The sequence below is a fragment of the Aquarana catesbeiana genome, linkage group LG01 (assembly GCF_042186555.1).
Source record: "Aquarana catesbeiana isolate 2022-GZ linkage group LG01, ASM4218655v1, whole genome shotgun sequence".
In the NCBI taxonomy this organism is placed as follows: Eukaryota; Metazoa; Chordata; class Amphibia; order Anura; family Ranidae; genus Aquarana; species Aquarana catesbeiana.
The window spans coordinates 644,357,341-644,377,531 of NC_133324.1; the positions used below are offsets into that span (position 1 = coordinate 644,357,341).

The 20,191-nt window shown below is 38.5% G+C and overlaps 1 protein-coding gene across 4 annotated transcripts in view; it reads right to left on the bottom strand.

Annotated features, from left to right (window-relative positions):
* UNC5C (unc-5 netrin receptor C) overlaps positions 1 to 20,191 on the bottom strand; it is a 536,701-nt gene that overhangs the window by 149,151 nt on the left and 367,359 nt on the right. The window lies entirely within an intron of this gene.

The window sequence follows — 20,191 nt, forward strand, 5'->3', positions numbered from 1 at the left end:
ATTGTGGGGAAGCTATTACAGCAGTGTATTCTAAAAGGGCAGATGGAAGGCCAAGAGATGCCAGTCTATTATTCTGGAGGGATAATAAGCTGCAAAGCCTGGATCAGTTCAGACATTAGATTGCTTTTAGATATACTTAAAGTAGAAATATGGCCCTTTTGGCCATGCTGCTCCTGTGGGTCACAGGAGGGCTCGCCAGATTGAGCTAACAGTGGGCTAAAGCCTGCTTTCAACTAACATCACAGAACTGGTCCAGGCTCTACAGGGATTCCAACAATAAGGCCAGGATACGCCGAGATGTCTGAGTGGCAGCTAGCTCAGCCTCTCAGCACACCACTGAGAACTTGAGCCAGCAGCTCCCACTTTCTCCACAGGCCGGCACTCCAGTGAGCACTGCAGGAGCAGAGCACTGCTAGTCACCACTACTCTGTGCTCATTGCGGACCTGAGAACTGAGTGATCAGCAATCTTTGATTGCTCAGTTCTCAGTGTAGAGCCTGCAGGGGACAGATGCAGCATCTGATTAATGCTGCATCCACCTAAGGGAGTATAATTGTTTATTTATTTTTGAAAACTGGCACTTCTCTTTAAACCCCTTACTGTGAGGGAGTATTCAGTTTGGACTGGGGATTCCAGTTTTGTCTTTACCCTAAAACTCGTGTTTACTTTAGATATTTGAAAAATAGGAGAATAAGAACAAATAGAGTTGTATTTATATGTTGCAAAAAATACACATATACACCACAAGTCTATTACCTTTAATTTATTATTACATAGATTTTTTTAAATACATTTACATTGTTGGAATTTGTAATTATATATTGTTTATGGAGTTCAGGGATTCGCAGTTTATTGTAGTGGTATTATTTTTGAAAATACAGCACAGTCCACTTCTGCCCATTAGTAATGTAATAAAACGGTTTGCCTATACCATTTAACCACCGTCAGTAAAGTTTATGAAACTAGCAGATATATACATGTAGCATAAAAGCATTTGCAGTGTTTTTGCTTTTTGGTTTTGCTTTAGAATTTGCTGCCACGGTGGGGAGCTTGGCACATACAACATCATTTTCAGAAGCGCTTTTGTCCAGGTGGCTGTCAAACGAAATTTCGTTTTGACAAGGACTTCAGGTGCTCTGCCAAACTCAGTGTAAGGGCTCACCTCTTGTCAAGCAACTGCTTGTGTAGTTCCAGGGGCACCAACTGACAATAGCTATGACAACTGGTTATGTAAGCAGAAATCTTGCACCTCTGTGTTTTAAAGAGTGTTGGATAGAATTTCACCTTCCTGATTTTAGATAACTAATATACATGCTCATAGATAGAATGCATGCAGTAGATACGACACTCATATGACCTATAATTCTCTTGTGCTAATGAGCCCAAAAGTGATATAATGCACTAATTGTACATTTCCACTACCCTTTAAAATAAAATCATATTGCTACTCTGGGTTCTGTAAAAAGAAATATTGGAAAATGTTATTGGAAAATGTTACTTAACAACACTATTATAATGGTGTTTACTTGAAAGACTCACTATAGTTAAGGGGAAATCTGGCAGGTTGTAGAAATAAACAGTTTTGCTGAGCCAGTATAAAATGTGTTATCTTTAGTAAATAATGATGCACATGCTAAATAAATCCGGCAGTCAAATGATATTTCAAATCCTAGTTAAAATGAAGACAGAAAAAACCCCTTATATAGAAATTTGCAGAATCCCAATACACTGAAACGCTAAAGTTAAGATTTAAAACAAAAACATACCAGCCAGGAAATAGTGCATAGCAGAAAAAAAGTAATATCATACCTGGAATTTAAAGGCTCCAATTGGAACAAAGACTGTGATATACTTGGAAATGTGTTCTAAACTATTATCATCTCTTTATTTTACTGTGGACACTGCATGCATTTATTGAACAAAACTGGCATAAAGCACCATTAATAATACGATACACACATTATCTGTAGCATCTTTTACAAATAGGAGTGTCTGGTCCAAGTTCCTGAAGCACTTCACGTTACTATCAATATTTATTTTAAAGCATTTGTTACCCCAACATTACATATTCCTGATATGTGCCTGCTGCACCATGTGCTTGTATGAGAAAGTATCCTCTTCTCTTATTCTCTTCTCTCTGTATTGCTTCCTTTGTGTGAAATCCTTAGCATGCCTGATAGTCCCCTTGCTTTCCTAATAAAAATTGACCACACTAAGCAGGAGAGCACATTGTGGTCAGCTCTTTAGCTATGCGGCTCTCCGACAATGATCAGACTTGTTTTGACACCCCCACCCATCCTGCACAGCCTTTCACTGGGAAATTCAGTGTGCTGCTGTTTCTCCTCCCCTACCTCTTATGCAGCTGATAACAGAGAGAATGTGATCACTTATAAAAAAGGGCAAAAAAGGTATTTATAATGTTTTTAAATATCTATACAAAAATGTTTTGCTTTGCATTTCTGTTTTAAACGGAATGGGTTGTTTTACAAGGTAATAGTTTACATTCACTCTAAGCTGAATGCCAAGCTTCATTGATCATGCAGATTTTTTTGCAGAAATGGGATAACTATTATTTCTGCTTTACTCTCCAGTCCAGAATTACCAAGTCCTTGTTTAATCCTTTGAGGCTAAAACTGCATAGAACCCAGATTTCTGCAGCTATAACTTACTCTGAAAGAAACCCTTCTTGTTTACATTTCTCTTGCATTGTCATAGATCAGTGATTTCTAAACTATGGCAGGCCACATCTGGACTGCTACACAATTTTATGCAGCTAGGGTCAATAGCATATCTCCAGACTCAGTGGCGTAACTCAAACCTTTACAGCCACAGTGCAAGGAACCATGAAGGGCCCCCCAACCCCCAGCTGGGGCCCTTCTCTCCAAGCCTGGCGGTGGAACACCAGGGCCCGGTCTCAAGTGAAACCTTTTTGACCCTGGTACTTCTGCCACTGGTGTCAGAAGTTTTTTCATTTTAATTTTATTTTTCTATTATTTTTTTTACTTTTTATAGGAGCCCTGTTGGGGGGCTTTGGTGAGATATCAGGGGGTCTAAACAGACCTCTGATGTTTCACCTTTGAGACAAAGAAGAGAGATTTAGAACAAAGCCCTCAATCTCCTCCTCTGTAGCATCAGCTGCACAGAATGAATGGACAGGAATAGCTCTCTGCAGAGCTTCCCATTCATTCACAAAATCAAGCAGTCTACTATGCCTCAGTTATGAATGGACAGAATTAGTGATCGGTACAGATCACTGACTCTCCATTCAGAAAAGGTAGGGGCTGGTAAATTACACATTTACCGGCCCCTTTTCCCGCTCTACATCCTGAGAGATCCCCCACAGCAGCCAGTGGGAAAGGGGAGAAAGGAACCCAGCAGAGCTGCAGGGACAACGGGGGGGGGGGGGGTAAAGAGCACGGGGGGGTAGAAAGTACAAGGGGGGCAACAGAAGGAAGCTAAATAGGAGCGATGGGGGCAGCTAAATATAGAGGAATTTATCTCTCCATTCTCCTCCTGCATTCGCTGAATGGACGCTTCTCCATCTTTCCCTCCTCCAAGTGTTCAGTGGCTTCAGGAGGAAAATGGATGGATTGAGTTCTCTATATACAGGCGCCTCTGCTGCTCCTCCTATCCAGGCATACAAGGGAGGGGGGTGCACGGGCCCACTGCAGCATGGGGCCGAAAGCAACTGCAACCCCTGTAGGTACACCCCTGCACAGATTGAGGATTCAGATCAGTTGGTCTTCACTTCCAATGGAGACCCTGATGAAAGAGGGGACTCTGATGGGGATCTTGGAGTATGGGGAGCTCTGACAGGGACCCTGATGTAAGGGGGAATCTGATATGTAAGTGGGTCTCTGAAGTAATAGGGGAGCTTCTGATGTGAAAGGGGGGTGGTGATGTCAAGAGACAGCTCTGGTGTGGGCTTCTGATGTGAAAGGGGACTTCTGATGTAATGAGGCTTCTGATAATAAATTAATTCTTGCATCATTCATTTATAAAACTGGATTTTTTTATTTTGCCCACTGATATTTGGAAAACATATAATATGGCTATCTTACTGAAACATTTGGAGACCCCTGCCATAGATGATCAGCACAAACTTGTTACAGTTTTGAAAATAACTATTACGGTATTTCAGTTACAGGTCTGTCATCTCTTGCAAACCCATGGAGACTAACGAATGGTAATTCTGACATGCCTTATGAGGGGAGGTGAACTGAAAAAAGCTGCCTGAAAATAAGGCGACAGGTAACAATCACAGATGGGTTACATGTACTGTATGTTATGCCTCTCAAATCAACTTAATTTGGTTGCTCATGTATTAACGAAGGTGGTTTTAGAGATTTAAAACGAACAAGACATAAACTGGGATTCTCATTTAAGCATCCAGAAATTCAGTTGTTTTTATACAAGCTCAGCATGATGTTAGCTTCTACTCTACAAACTGATTACTGCCATTCCAACACACTTATCTTTTTTTTTTAAGATACTTACTTTCCTATCTTTGTATCTGTCCTATGACACTGGCATCAAGTCCTACTGGTCCCAGTTGGGGGCAGCCATACACTGTACACATCTGAGAACTGAAGCTATGTTGAATGAGAAAAGTTCACTGAACACCTTTGTTTTGTGCAGAAACATGTACATTTTAATGAGGTAGCATGTTTTGCAATAGTAGCAATGCACATTTGCAAGATTAATTTTAAAGTGACTGTAAATGATATTGTTTTGAAACTTAAAATGAGAAAAGATGTTAAACAAACCTATGGGCAATGGTATTGCACAGAACAGTCCCTTACCTCCTCTTCTGGAGACCCCCGCTGGCGATGTCTGCTTTTTCTTCCTACAAGTGCCCCTTCAGCAAGCTGTGCACTGAGGGGGGCAACAATTTGAGTGTGCTCCCGAGCCAGGCTGTGTATGCATCCATAGACACACACAGTGTAACTTAGCCACACTCCCACTGCCCCCCTCACAGGATCTGACGGCAGTAGGAGCCTATAGCTCCTGCTGCTGCCTGTGTCTCCTGTGAGAAGAGGAACAGAGGAGTGCAGAGCTGCAGAACGGAGGGTGCTGGATTGGTGGAGGAGTCAGGTAAGTGTTTAAGAATGGGGGACAGGAACAGGTTAGTACCTTAGTGCATTGAATAAATTAAGGTAAAAAATGCCTAGACTTTAGAACCACTTTTCTCTTCATTGACAATATTACTAGAAAACCCAATTTCCTATTAAAAGTGGGGTTCCACCCAAATTTTGAACAATATCTGTATGTATTCTCTTCCTTGCCTAGATGCTGACATGCCATTTAAAAAAATTTAAATCGCCGTAATTACCTTTTATTTTTCTATTCTTCTTTGCACTTCCTGGTTCTCCTCCCGTGGGAGTAGGCGTGTTTCTAGCCTCTTCCAGACTCCTGGGAGCTAGTCTCAGGCTTCCCAGGATGCCACTGAGCATGTGCGGAAACGAGCGGTGAATGCTGGGAGCACAGCATTCACCACATCCAGGAAATAAATGCTTGTGGGCTTCAAATGCCCACAATGAAGATGGAAACCTCCTGCAGTGAATAATATAAGTTATTCTTTCCAAGGAAATCTGACACAGGCGGACATATTACACACAATATGTCAGTATGTGATGCTGAGAAGAAAAGTTTGTGAATGAACTTAAAAAAAAAAAAACCGATAGATAGGTGGACCCCCGCTTTAAGGGAAATGTATGGACCATACTTCTCAGCTAGACACACACAATGAATTTGTTAACGTATAAGCATAAGGCAAAGAGGGGAAATAGAAATCACGGTTGTTCCGAAGGCCGAGAGCTCTAGAGACCACTTCATAGCTGTGCACAAATACACAGTAAACCTGAAGAGAAACCAGTAAGCTGTGAGAATGTGAGAGTGAGTGCGTAATTCCCTAGGCAGCTATGTTTTACGGGTTGGTGGCTGTTTGATGCTCCAGAGCCAGACAGAGAATAGAGCTATGAGTCACCATCCTTCCCCATGTGTCTCTTGTGGTTGCAGAGCTTAGTCTCTGTCACTTCATATATCACAGTGCAGGTAAAGGGGCAATTCAGGCAGTGTACGTTAGTCTACATATGTTGTCTTCGGTAAAGAACCTACAACATAAACTCTCACAACTAGATGTAATTCTTTATTTTAAATTATTTTAATGCATACATACTTTCCATTCATTTATTTATTTATTTATTATATTTGTATACAATTTCTTATTTGAAGATATTAATGTTATACACACACACATTATATATAAATACACACACACACATTATATATATGTATATATATATATATATATATATATATATATATATATATATATATATATATATATATATATATATATATATATATACACACACACACACACTCACATACATGATACCTTAATGTAACAGTTCTCTTCCTTCTGATAAGTAAAAGTATGAAATATAGATACAGAAATTGTCTCCTGCTGTAATACAAGCTTGCAGTGTTAGATTGAAACCAGCATTAACAGGGTCTTAGATGGTTCACACTGCTGGACTTCCCACCTCCTTCTGTTTTTTAGGGGATTATAAAAAGCTAATTTAAAGACAGATTTTAGGCACTTATACTAGTAGTTTTATAATGTACGGAATTATTTGTATATTAATGCAGAACTAAATCAAAGACCATTTTTATATTTACCAGGAATTCTTTAACATTCAGCAACTCATGGCCATTTTTCTTTTAAATTTGTATTACCAAACCAAACAATTACTGATGCAGTGCCAGAAAACCAGAATGCATTATGTTGGTTTATTATTCTGTTCTAGTTTACATTGGTTTGAGTCCTAGTTTGATATGTACAACATATATTTCATTTTAGGAATAACTCATACTATGAAATAATAATTCTGCCATTTATTGAATTTAATTGAATCACTATACGTCTCCAATATATGTATATGTATGTATGTACAGTATTGGATAAAACTGCCTATTCTCCTGCACTGGATGGCAGTGTATGACAATCTCTGAATCTACATATTCTTTACTGGTTTAAGGAAAACCTTATCCTTTTTTTTTTCTTAAAGTTATTATTCTGCCAGATTACAAATACTGTACTACTTGGCAGGTAAATTAACCTATGAAACCCAAGAGACCTAAGTTGATTCTGGATGACTACATCATTTTACATACGCTAGGGAGAAAACACACATAGTGAGTTAAGAATGACAGATGGGAGTCCAAGTACAGTAGAACATAAAATATGCAATGGAAGCAACTTCTTAAACATCTTTGCAAAGTATTTTAAATATGTGCTGACTTATGGTGCTATTAGAGCACTTAGCCGTCAGATTATCATCTAATTTGGCAAATATGATACCTTATATTTCCCGGTAACAGGAGGTGGACCTGTTAAGCAAAACCAACTTCCACTTTAGCTAAATAAACAAAGCATATAACTAAACTGAGCTAATCTTTTCATGTTAAAGCGGAGTTCCACCCAAAAGTGGAACTTCTGCTCATTTGTCTCCTCCCCCCTCAGATGCCACATTTGGCACCTTTCGGGGGGGGGGGGGGAGCAGATACCTGTCCATGACAGGTCTTTGACAGGTATCCTGTCCCCACTTCCGGGAGTTCGGGCCGCAGTGAAATACGTCACAGCTCGGGTCCCTCCTCCTCCCTCCTCCTTCCCCCCGCTGCTGAGCCATTAGGAGAGCGCAGCAGTGCCTCGCGCATGCGCAGTTGGGTTCCCGGCGTAATGCCGTAATGCTACACTGCCGGCTTCCCTTACCCAAAATGGTGGCGGCAGCACCCGACAGCTGATGGAAACATCAGGTGCCGGCATCACTGGACTCCAGGACAGGTAAGTGTCCTGTTATTAAAAGTCAGCAGCTGCAGTATGTGTAGCTGCTGGCTTTTAATTTTTGCAGTGGTGGGGGGACCTCCTCTTTAAGGTTGTATTATTATCCTAATATCCGCTTAGTTACATGGGTATAAACAGTAAAAAAAATATCGCTTTCAAAGCTGTTGTACGATAATCGGATCCTTAGTACAGAGCTTTGAGAGCTGATCAGGACAGTTCATCTGATATTATTTCATGGGACATGCACTAAAATATTTTTCGTACGATGCCAGATCGTACGATTTTCGTTTAATCAGTACAACTGTCGTTCGGAAATACAATACAAATGCATTACAACACATGACATCACTTCCGAATTTTTATTCTGTCATATGAGAATTTTCGTGACTTTAGTAAACTCATCAGATTCGATCTGAGATTTGCATGCAAAGAAAAAAAATGACAATCAATCGTCCGATAATCTCATCGTGTATAGCGGGCTTAAGTAACCTGTTTTTTGTTTTTAACAGAATGTATGCTCTCTCATGTTCCTTTGATTGGATAATGATTTCCAGCATACACACCAAACCCATAGTTGTCCTTTTATGATCACCAGCATCTCTAATTCTGAATTTTTGCCATGGCATCCTGTGCACCGGGAAGATGAATAAAAGTTTAAAGAGACCCTGTGGCAGAACCATTTATTTCTACAAAAATATTCCCATAAAATGATATGTGCATTTACCTCTTGAGTCCCAGGTGCCGATTTAAAATGGCACTGTTGAAGCAATTATTCGCTGCAGTGCTGTTTTAAAATGGTATTGGTGCTCAGTGGCTCCTGTGGTCCCGACCAATGTTCAGGCTGTAACCCCCAGCTGCAAGTAACAGCCAGCATGCAGCACTAAGCCCAGAAAACTGAAATGATTAGCTCCTGGGCTTTTAAAAGTGCAACTCAATGCTCCATGTGAGTGTTTGTTAAGAGAAATGCAATGTAATGCTTTCACGTGTGTTTACATCAGGAGTGTAGTGACATCACAAGTGATGTAAACGCACTCACTCTGAGTATTCAGGATGGGGCAGGGCTGATGCAGTGTTTCCATGCAGCAATAAATAACTACTATAGTGGCTTTTTGTTGACTGATTTCAGTCTTGTGACAGGGTCTCTTTAAAGTAGGTCTAGACTAAATGTGTCAGATATACAGTATTTATCATAAACAATTGCCATTTTTTAAATGAAAACAATTTTGATCATCTACCTAATTTTGATTGAGTGATAACCTGATATTTTTTTAAAATAACAAACATGGTATTCTTACCTGCTTTGTGCAATGGTCCTCCTGCTTTCAAGCTCTCTCATCTCCTCCTCCCATGCTTGTCTCCAGGATTTCTCCAGAGCCTCTCCCATCCTCTGGAACTCGCTACCTCCATCTATCCAGCTATCCCCTACTCTTGCTACCTTCAGGCGATCCCTGAAAACTCATCTCTTCAGGAAAGCCTATCACGTCTCCAACTAATCTCCTACCACTTCCAACAGCTCATTCCCCACAGTTACAACCTTTCGTACCACCTGCCCCACCCTATTAGATTGTAAGCTCTTCTGAGCAGGGCCCTCTTAATCCTCTTTTATTTTATTGTATTATAACTGTATTGTCTCCCTTTTATATTGTAAAGCGCTGCATAAACTGTTGGTGCTATATAAATTCTGTATAATAATAATAATAACAATGTTTGTTATTTAAAAGCAGGTTAGCTCCTGAGCTGCTGCATGTCCATTCACACACAGAACCACAGTTCGACTCCCTGGCCTCTGTCTCCTCATTGGCTCACTGGATGTGACCGACAGCCAATGGCTCCCACTGCTGTCTTAGTCAATGAGGAGGGAGAGTCCCCAAAAGAGCTGAGGCCCTTGTGCATATTGCTGGATCGAGATGGGTCTCAGGCAGGTAAGTATTGTGGGGGGGGGGGGGCTGCTGCACACAGAAGGTTTAGTACCATGAAGATAAAAAAATGTGAGCCTTTACAAACACTTTAAATTGTGCTATAAATTGACAACATCAATACAGGTTATTAAAAAAAGGAATAAAAACTAACTAATAAAAAAAGTATTAAAACTAGAAAAAGTAATAAGTAATAAGTGATAGCAATTGCAGCTGGATTTGGTTGATGCAATTTCAATTCCATCTCTAAGGGGGTCAAACACAATTTTTTCAATTCAATCACTCCGTTTTTCATTTGAAAGCAACTGAAATGGAATTGCACAGTATATGACTAGCTTTAGTATTGCACTAGCAAATCAAAACTGTAATGCCACACACGGCCCACTAGTGCTGGCAGAGGAGAGGCTGAAATAGACAGTTTGCCTATTCTGGGTAAGGAAAACTAGTCATCCTGCTTTGCTAAAAGTTGGGATCTTTGCATTTGGAGCAGGAGTGGCCATACAGTACACAATTACATCTATAAAAATGCACAAAATGTTGTAAGGACAGTAGCAATGAACATCAAGCCAGACTGCTCTGGTAGCCTGGCCACCTATTTGGAACTTTTCACATGGTATTGTGTTACTTACCATGTACAATAAGATTTGTGGATGGCTGTGTGACATACTGTATCTGGCAGCCTTACTGCCCAAGTCCAGAGTTATGTTGACCATGCAAAAAGCAACCTTATAGAGAAACTTTAATTTAAATAAGTTTTAGTGTTTCTCACAGCTGGCAAACTAATTCTAACCTGCAATGGAAGTTTGAATCTGATTTGTAATATATTAACAGAGAGAAAGAGAAGTTAAAACGTTTAGAATTAAGGAACAGGTCTATCCACCACATATATGAAGAGCTCTCTGAAATCTGACCGCAATGAACTACAGAAAACTCAGATTAAGATTTACAGACTGGACTTTCTGTTCCTTGATAAAATTAACTGATTGATCAGAGCACCAATCAATGCCACTTCTTGCCCTGAAATGCTCAAATGATTCAGACTGCACTGATGTAAAGTAACTCTTATGCCGCGTACACACGAGCAGACTTTTCGACCGGACTGGTCTGACGGACCGAATCCGGCGGACAATCCGACCATGTGTGGGCTCCATCGGACCTGCAGTGGACTTTTTCGGTCGAAAATCTGAAGGACCTTAGATTTGGAACATGTTTCAAATTTGTCCGATGGACTCGAGTCCGGTCGAAAAATCCGCTCGTCTGTATGCTAGTCCGATGGATGAAAACCGATGCTAGGGAAGCTATTGGCTACTGGCTATCAGCTTCCTTATTTTAGTCCGGTTGTATGTCATCACGTACGAATCCGTCAGACTTTGGTTTGATCGTGTGTAGGCAAGTTGGTTCGTTAGAAAGTCCGGCGGAAGTCCCTCGAAAGTCCGGTGGAAAGACTGTCGGACCTTTGTTGCCAAAAAGTCTGCCCGTGTGTACAGGGCATTAGTAACCACTCTAATGTCACCTAGTTTAGACTAGAGCCAGCAAAAAAGTTGCTGTTTTGATGCTTTGGGTCACTAGACTAGATATTATTTTACATGCTCCTGTTTTCTTTTAAGGGAAATTCCTGCCCCCCCATTTTTTTTTACATATTTTGTTTTGTAACTCATTATTATGAGGACTGTAAATGAACCTCTTAAAACATTCTTTTTTACCCAGGTAATTATGAAATTATTATTATTAATATTATTATTATTATTAATAATAATAATTTATATCAACCAGTGTGCACAACTCTTCACAGAATAAAAGGAGACAGAACCTTTACAATACAATTCAAGACAAAGAGTTAGGAGGTCCCTGGTCATGAGAGCTTACATATTATTATTTTCTTTTTTGCTTTTAACCAGCATGAGGATTTATTGGAATCCTTTTTTGATCTGTAATGCAATCTATGACAACCCATTTAAAAAAAATCATCTTGTTTACAAGAGGCAATGCAGATGCAACTCATATTTAGACAAGTGGATAACTCGTCTTATTGATTCATAGTTATTTCTGCTGGTCTGGAGTTTCAGTTAGACAAAGGAAGCTGCAAAATAAGCAGCAACCACTGTGCATTTCAATAGTTAACCTGTAGTTCTCTGAAAATGCTCAAAAATTACAGACCGCAATGATGTGAAGTAACTCAAAGTAACCTAATGTCATCTTCCTTAGTTTAGACTAGATGTTTGTGAAACAAAGAATGTACATTGTATATAGTATGAAAATAAAAACAGTTAAAAAAAGCAATACAAATAAAACTATTATAGTTTCCCTTTGTAAGTCAGTAAGTCAAAACTTAGGTAAGGTTACTTGCTCTACCAGCAAAACATCACACAGCTCCTTTTGGTACAGTCTTCTACAGAAGCTCTTGTTATCAGTTTTGAACTCATACACAGCACAATAGTTGTACAGTTTTTGCAAGCAGTGCTTAAATCGGTTGCATCCCTCACTATTACTGGGCCATATCTGAACACCCAAAGTCAAATTACTATGAGAAAGCTTTCCAGTCTAATTGTGCTCCTAGTTTTCAGTAGCGTTTTGTGATTCCAATTACAATAAACAGTTTAGCGGTTTAGAACCAACACTCTTTGAACTGAGAACAGCTACAACATACACAAAGCACAGTATCTGACACCTCAGTTCAAGTAAAAAGAAACATACTTAGTCCATACAAGTGAAACGTTTAGTGCAGCAAGTTCTCTGAATCATAATATCCACCCATACAGATATGGATCCAGGAGAACCACCTGATCGTTGCACATCTGGGATTTTTTTCTTAGCTAAGAATGCATGCAAACCATTTCCTCTATTTTGTTGCCAACTACAAGACATCTTGATCTGAGAGTATTTCAATAGCACTGGTTGTCAATATATGTTTGCATTTTTTATAATGTGAAAAATAGCACTTCAATTTAACAAAATATATGGTTAAAGATATAAAGATATAATTGTGTGCACAGCTTGAATTCCTTTTTTTAAAAACTAGATAATATTTTTGTGAACATTACATGCCAATACATAGTTTAGACATCATAGTGTCTGTCAACTGTTGCATGCCGGTTAGTGTGATAGCTGTTACCATAGTCTTTCATCCTCCATGGAGTTAGGGGAGTTTTAAACCAATATTATGCTCAGTTCACCAAGCTTCAACATTCTTTACAGCAATAAAAGCCAGTCAGAGCTGGCTAGAGAGCAAAAATTATTCAATAAAATGATTGCTATTGTAAATAACAGAAGCATTTTAGCTTAGTAAACTTAGCTTGTTATCTGTAAAGATATGTACCAAGTACAGTGGGGAAAATAATTATTTGATCACCTGCAGATTTTAAGTAAGTTTGCCCACTTACAAAGAACTGAAGGTTCTATGATTTTTATCATAGGTGTATTTTAAATGATAGAGACCAAAAATCCAGAAAATGTATACAAATGTTATAAATTGAGTTTCAGCTCAGTAAGTAAAATAAGTGTTTGATCCTCTACCAATCAACAATATTTCTGGGTCCCAAAGACTGGCTACAGTATGTGCCCATGTGGTACACAGATTAGTCCTGTCAAATTAAGAAGGTGCTCCCAACGACAACTCGTCAAACCTCAAGATCATGGGCTAGACCAAAGAACTAAACATCCCAGCAGACACCAAGAGACTTCCACGTGACAGGCACAGTTCAGGAAACAATGGTTACAGGCCCTCCACCTCCAAAGCACTCGCTTTGCTCACCTCTATTAATGGATCACTGAATTAACAGATGGTCAAATGCACAGGTCCCAAATCAGGGTTAAGAATCCAGATATAACTAGGAACTCCCCTTGATTATTTAAACCATGAAACAATCTTGTCAGTAATCAGGAGTACTGTGCAGAAAATGGCTAGACCAAGCAAAGCCAAAGTTCCACAAGACAGCCCCAAGCCAATGCTGACCACCTGACAGACCAGCGACAATAATTCACTTATGAGAAGCAACTTCTTTTAAATGTTCTGGAATCCAGCACCTTTTGCTCTCCTAGACAGAAGTTGTCTGTGGTTCCCAGGCTAAGAGCCTCAGACAACTTCTGTCTAGAAGAGCAAAAGGTGCCCTGCAGCTCAATTTATAACATTTGAATCGTGTTTTTTTACTGGATTTTTGGTTGATATTCTGTCTCATTTAAAATACACCTATGATAAACATTATAGACCCTTCATTTTCTTTGTAAGTGGGCAAACTTACAAAATCTGAAGGGGATCAAGTAATTATTTTCCCACTGTATATCATGTATTTCAACTGTTAATTAAGATGTCAATGTAATTGCATTCATTTAAGTATTGAAAAGCCCCCTATAGAGTTATGAAAAGCTAGTCATCAGTTTCGTCTATCATATCAAAATCAGCCCATTACTATTTAGCATGGGTAATAACATTCCTTTGCTTTTTTCAAAACAGAATAAGTAGTTGTTTAAACATATTTTCTTACTTATTTAAAACTGGGAAGGAAGGTGGCTATGTGATCCTGTTGCGTTGAGTTGTGCTGGTTCACCTTAGAGTTTATGTAAGCCCAAAATCAATTTTTCATTACGTTTGCCATCATGTCTCACTGTAAGCAGTTTTCTTAAGCAATTTTTATGTGAATCTACTGCAATGTTTTTTACCTGCAGATCTTGGCAGTAATTACACCAGCACTGACAACATTAAGCCAATGGCTCAAAATTAGCAGCAGCACTGTCAGCCTGATAAGCAGCTCAGCAGCCAACTGAATGAGTGCACATGGCAGGCTGACAGCGATGCTGCTTTGCAAAGTAATGGCTTAGAGTGTCAGCCTGCAACCAGAAGTGATGTTACAGCCACAATTTCCTGGTAATACCTACAACAGATTCACAAAAAACCCCAAAAAACATTTGTTTAAGAAAATTGTATACAGCGTGGCATGATAGCAGACACTGTTACTTCCTGTGCACACATGGCTAAGAAGCCACAACTAGCTTTTTATTTTAGTGAATCTAGTGTGATTCAGAAAACTGGAACTGAGATTTAATTTTCTCAATTAGGAAATATTGTTAACCAAAAGACATACTGTCATACCCCTATCTATTTATTTTACCCCTTTACTGGATTATGAATGCAAATTAGAATTAAAGTGTTTCTACACCCTCTTTTTAAGTTTTGGATGAAGTGGGGATGGATCAGAAAATCTCTCTGAGTTTACTGCTATTTTTACAGCCTCTCTCCATTGGTGAGACTCCTTCACTTTCTCTCCAGTAACAAAAGATTGTCTGTTGGACGACAACAGAAGTAAAAATGCCTTTTTTAAGTTAAGCGGGGAAATGCTACAACCTCTATCAGCTTTTAAGTGTTGTCTTTTTCCTTGTTGCAGATTTCCATAACTTCCCATCTGGTAAAAGGTTGGCCCCAGAACAGAAATTGATGGGACATCTACCTAATGGAGCCCCATATAGTAGAAGCACATATCATGGCTTCTAAGCTTTTCCCATTCTTTCCACACCTCCAAAAATTTGGGGTATAGATACACTTTAACATGTTGTTATAAAACACTAATACTAAAATAAAAAGTCTAACATTCTTTTATTGATATAGGATCAATTATCTCAAGAATGTGAAAATAGAAATCGTAGGACCTGGTGTGATAATTAGCAAGAAATTGATTCGTTCTGTAATAAAAATAGGGATTACTGAACTGAAGGATACGACTACAATGTTGATATGCCATAGTGTCAGTTATCAATAACTGATTGGTTGAACTAGATGGACCAGTGTCTTTTTTTCAACCTGACTAAGTATCTAACTATATAGTAACAAGTTGAAAATGATCATGTTTGCTTTACAATAAGTGGTTAAGTGTCACCTGAGGCTAACATTAGATAATATATTACTTTGTTTTTTCTTGCAATGCCAGGATTTCAGCCTACTCATGTCTGTAATGATGATTGATGAGCATAATTGCACCTTAAAACTTAAATGTATCTTGCAGCTATCATATACTTTCCTTTAGCTAAAAAATCTGCTGTGGGAGTTCCACAGCAAAAGAAATCACCCCAATAAGGAATGAAAGCTTTGCAAGTGCCCACATTAAAATGAGGGCTGCCAAGCAAAGCTTTACTCTTATAATCTTTTTTTCAATACAATATAGAAGAGCATACCTTAGTTTCAGTTTAAAGTGTTCCTGTCACATTGTAACAAAACAAAATGGTTGGGGAAGAAGAGATGCTTAGTACTGTCTGTTCTTGTTTTTTTGTTTTTTTGTTAACTCTATAAATCTGGGGAGATTTCTGAAGCCCTACTATTAATATAAGTTGAAATATGGTTCCAATTAAAAAATGACCCTAACATATTCCCAAAGCTATTTTGAGCTTGGTTGTAGAATAAATATGTGCCCCTTGTTCTAAGATATTAAAGGGAGTACAAACTACAGACAAAAATGTGGAGGGGCAAACTGGCACTAAAACCAGGATATGAGACTCACATTACTATTATCTAGTTAAGTTTCTTCCTTCAGTTTCATCTCTCTTAGGGCTCGTTTACACTAGCTCCAAAGATGGCTTCAGACACGCTTTTTTAAAGCTCTCTGAACACCAACCAAAGCTCCAGTCACTAAATAAAATGGTTAGCTTACAGTCATGTTTACACCTTTCATTTGCTTTGCTTCACTTCAAAATGATACCCCATGCCACTTTAGTGGTGCTTCAAAGTGTCTTCAAAGCCTCCATAGAAGTCTATGACAAAGCTCGCTTAAAGCACCTGAAGCTTTTGAGAGGCTTTATTCAGCTTTGGCTTTGCTTTGTTTTGGAGAAATTGCAGGTATGAGATATTCACACACACACAGGGAATCTGCCAAGCTTCATGAAAGCTTCAATAAACCACCACCAAAGCATCATCCAAGCATCATTGAAGCACCACCAAAGCATCATCGAAGCACCACCGAAGCATTGCAGAAGCTTCAAAAACACATCAAAAAGCATGTTGAAGCAGTAGGTGCTTTAAAGTGTGTTGAAGTCGTAGCAAGTGTAAATAAACCCTTAATAAAAACTATCCATGTGACACATAACTCACAACCAACTGCCTAACAGAAGGAAGTCCTACAGAACTAGACAAAGTAATAACGCTTCCTAATACACTTAAGCACTTTCAAAGTGTTGTGCCTCGATCCACGTCTCACTTTGTTCATATCGTTATGTTTTTTGGTAGAGTACAGATGCTCATTACCTTGTGTTTTCAGCAAACACCATTGATGCTGAGGAAACTGAGGACATAAGTACTACTTACTTCATTGGACCAGTTCCCCCAATCTTTTGATAGTAAATTCTAGTGCAGGAACATTTACACAACTTATCTCAGTTTGTAGCCATGTTCCTCTACATGGTGTCATGTGTGTTAGTATCCTGGGGATGTGAGCTAACTACTACTGTAGAAGATCTATATAGAGTAGTGTGGATACTTCCAGTAACAATATAATTGACCTCCAGCATGCCTAAAAACAAAAGAGTTGATTTTTGTTTGGTGCAGTATTAATTATTTTTATATGACAATGTAACATATAAACATTGTTTTACAGATATCTGTATAACATGAAAAAAAGGAGAAAGGGAGTGAATGTTTTTTCTCCAGCACAGATAGAAGCTGTGTGATGCGGGGCAGGCAGATCACAGTAAAATAGGATTACAAGTAATTGTGTGCACTTACAAAACTGCTGGAGGAGGGCAGCACTGTGTGCTTCCACTGTATCTACATCAGGTTCTTCACCACTTTCCGCCTACTGAAAGCAGACACAAATGTCCATTGTGCTTTATTTCCTCAATACAACTATATACCATTGAATCTTCCCATTCAACAGGACCTTCAATGCGTCATGCATTAAAAAAACTGTTCACATAGGGGTTTTTATGTATTTTCTTGTTATTAATTATACTTCAAATGGCTACATGGCTCACCAAACCTCTTGACATAACTTTCCTTTAGAAGCTTTCTGTTAGTATTCTTTATCTTTGTGAGAATGAAAACGAATGTGCTGTTGTTCATTGTGTACAACTGGCTGCTCTTTTACTATTGTAAAATCTAAATTTATCTAAAAAAATGTATTTAACAACACAAAAGCTGTGTGGTATTGCAACTGTTTGCAAAGAAGAATTGAAAAACATCTATAAACTGGTATGGCTAGAGTACACATTTATGGCTTTTTAAGCAGAAACAAACTGAATAGTATGAATACAGTTTTATTTAATAAAGGATATAATATATTTCAGTTGATGATCAGCACCACACCCCAGGATAAATGCTAGAACAAAGGACAATTACATTGAATTGAATTGAAAATTAAAATTGACAAATTGACAATTGAAACTAGACCCTTGAGGTCTTGCTCTCATCTATGTGTTCTGGTGTATGTCATGGGTGTCCATAACTGCATACATGCATGGTTATAGAGAAATTAGCCTATCTGGGTGCAGGTGGATGTTTGTTTGCATTAGAGATTGCTGTTTAAACTTTTTGCTATTTATGTCTATTTTTGTCATAGGCATTATTTTTATAGTAAAATATAAAATTTTACATCACCTTGTCAGATGTTATTCCACAAGGAGGATTCAACACCTCTAAAGTCCCAATATTCAATTGTCCTTTGTTCTATCTTTTATTCAATAAAGAGTTATTTTTCTGCGCAGTAACTCATAGAAACCAATCAAAATCTATCATTTGTTGGTATGACTTTAGCAGAATGAATTATTCTATGGGTATACTCCAGCTATAAAGCTAAACTATCACTAGAAATGTAAATACAAGATAGGAACTCATTTTGGGACCTTATACTTCTTGGTGTAGGTCACACAGACCACATCCCCTGACCTCCAAAAATGCTGTTCTCTGGCCTGAGTTGCCAAGTTCTATTCAGCCTTGCCATGTAAGGGGTGAGCCCAGCAATATGTAAATTTTGGTTTTCAGAAAGATTTTACATGCACAGTGTTTTTGCATGTGCTGCAGCATAAATTGCAGCAGTGGGCAGAAATGTTATTAGCAAATTAGGGTGTCTGCTATTCAGCAAGGGAAAGTGGGGGGGCATTTAAAAATGGTACACTTTAAAAATGAACAGCAAAACACATTGTTGAATAGGGACATAATTCTTACATATTTGGTCATTTAAGTCTGTGGAAGGGTTAAGCAAAATCTGACAGCACTAATTACCAAACCTCAGCATTACATTAATTGTCTTCTGGGGAACGGAAATACTTTGTAGGTAGGCTAACAAGTGTGGGATATCTCTGACATATCAGATGCATGTAGCAAAACATCAGTCATGTCCCAATAATAAGAACTTCATCTAAGATCCCAGGAACCTCCATTTATCTGTTGCAATATTAGCATATCTGCAAATGTTTTATTTTAAATGGATTACATTATTCTTTAGATTTATTGGCCTTTAAATTTGTTTCTGTATATGTAGGTTAACATGAAAAACATGTTTAATCCTCTATGGGAATGTGTACTAATGTATGTGCATACAAATCTAATAACTTATATGGTGCTTTAAATAATCTTTCTCATATTCACTTGATTCTGGGTGGCACTGGCATAATCCTCCTTGCTTTTCCTTTGAAGATTATGATGTGTACAAAAAGTACAATCACCTAGACTTTGCCTGGCAGGTGACAGTACCAGCGGCTGCTCTGAAGGAAAGAATGCAAATAGCAAGACAACAGTGCATTGATTTTCATTTGTAAACACAGTGTTATTCTCAGAAAATTAAGTAACAATGTTAATTATTTAAGCTGTTGACAGCACACATTAAAAGCCAAACTTGTGAATGTGCATTGGTTTTCTAGGGCACTGATACTTATTTTAGAGTTTGTTTTGTAATGACGGTAGTTTTCCAGGGGTTTCTCATTGTGATACTGTTTTAATGCAATGGGCAGACCTGTCTCAGGTTAGGTACATATGCAACATAGGGCCTATGGGGGACCTTTGGTCAACGCTTTATCTTTTAGTTTTGGGTAAAGTGGGAAAGGTTTGGAATTTCTTTTAGGTTCTTCTTCTTGTCTGTGTCTCTGTTGGGGAGATTTATCTTCACTTATTGCACCAGAGACATAACAGGAAGTGACCAACTTTTCAAGGTGGGAGTAATTCCCACTATTGATAGTTGTCACTGAAACAAGTGGCACCATTGGTAGATTATCATCACATCCTACTACACTTGCAATAGTTTGGATTTTTCTCCAAGTCACCAGGATAGAAAATAAATAAAAAATAAGACCAAACCTTCTTAAACAAGGACACCACAATATAAGCCTGACAGGGCACTTATTATTCCCTATTCAGCCAAAACTGAGAAACAAATTTGGTTGGACTTCCACTTTAATGAAATAGTCACTGATTTTCAAAACATATGGCAAAACTCTATTATCATTTGACATGCTTG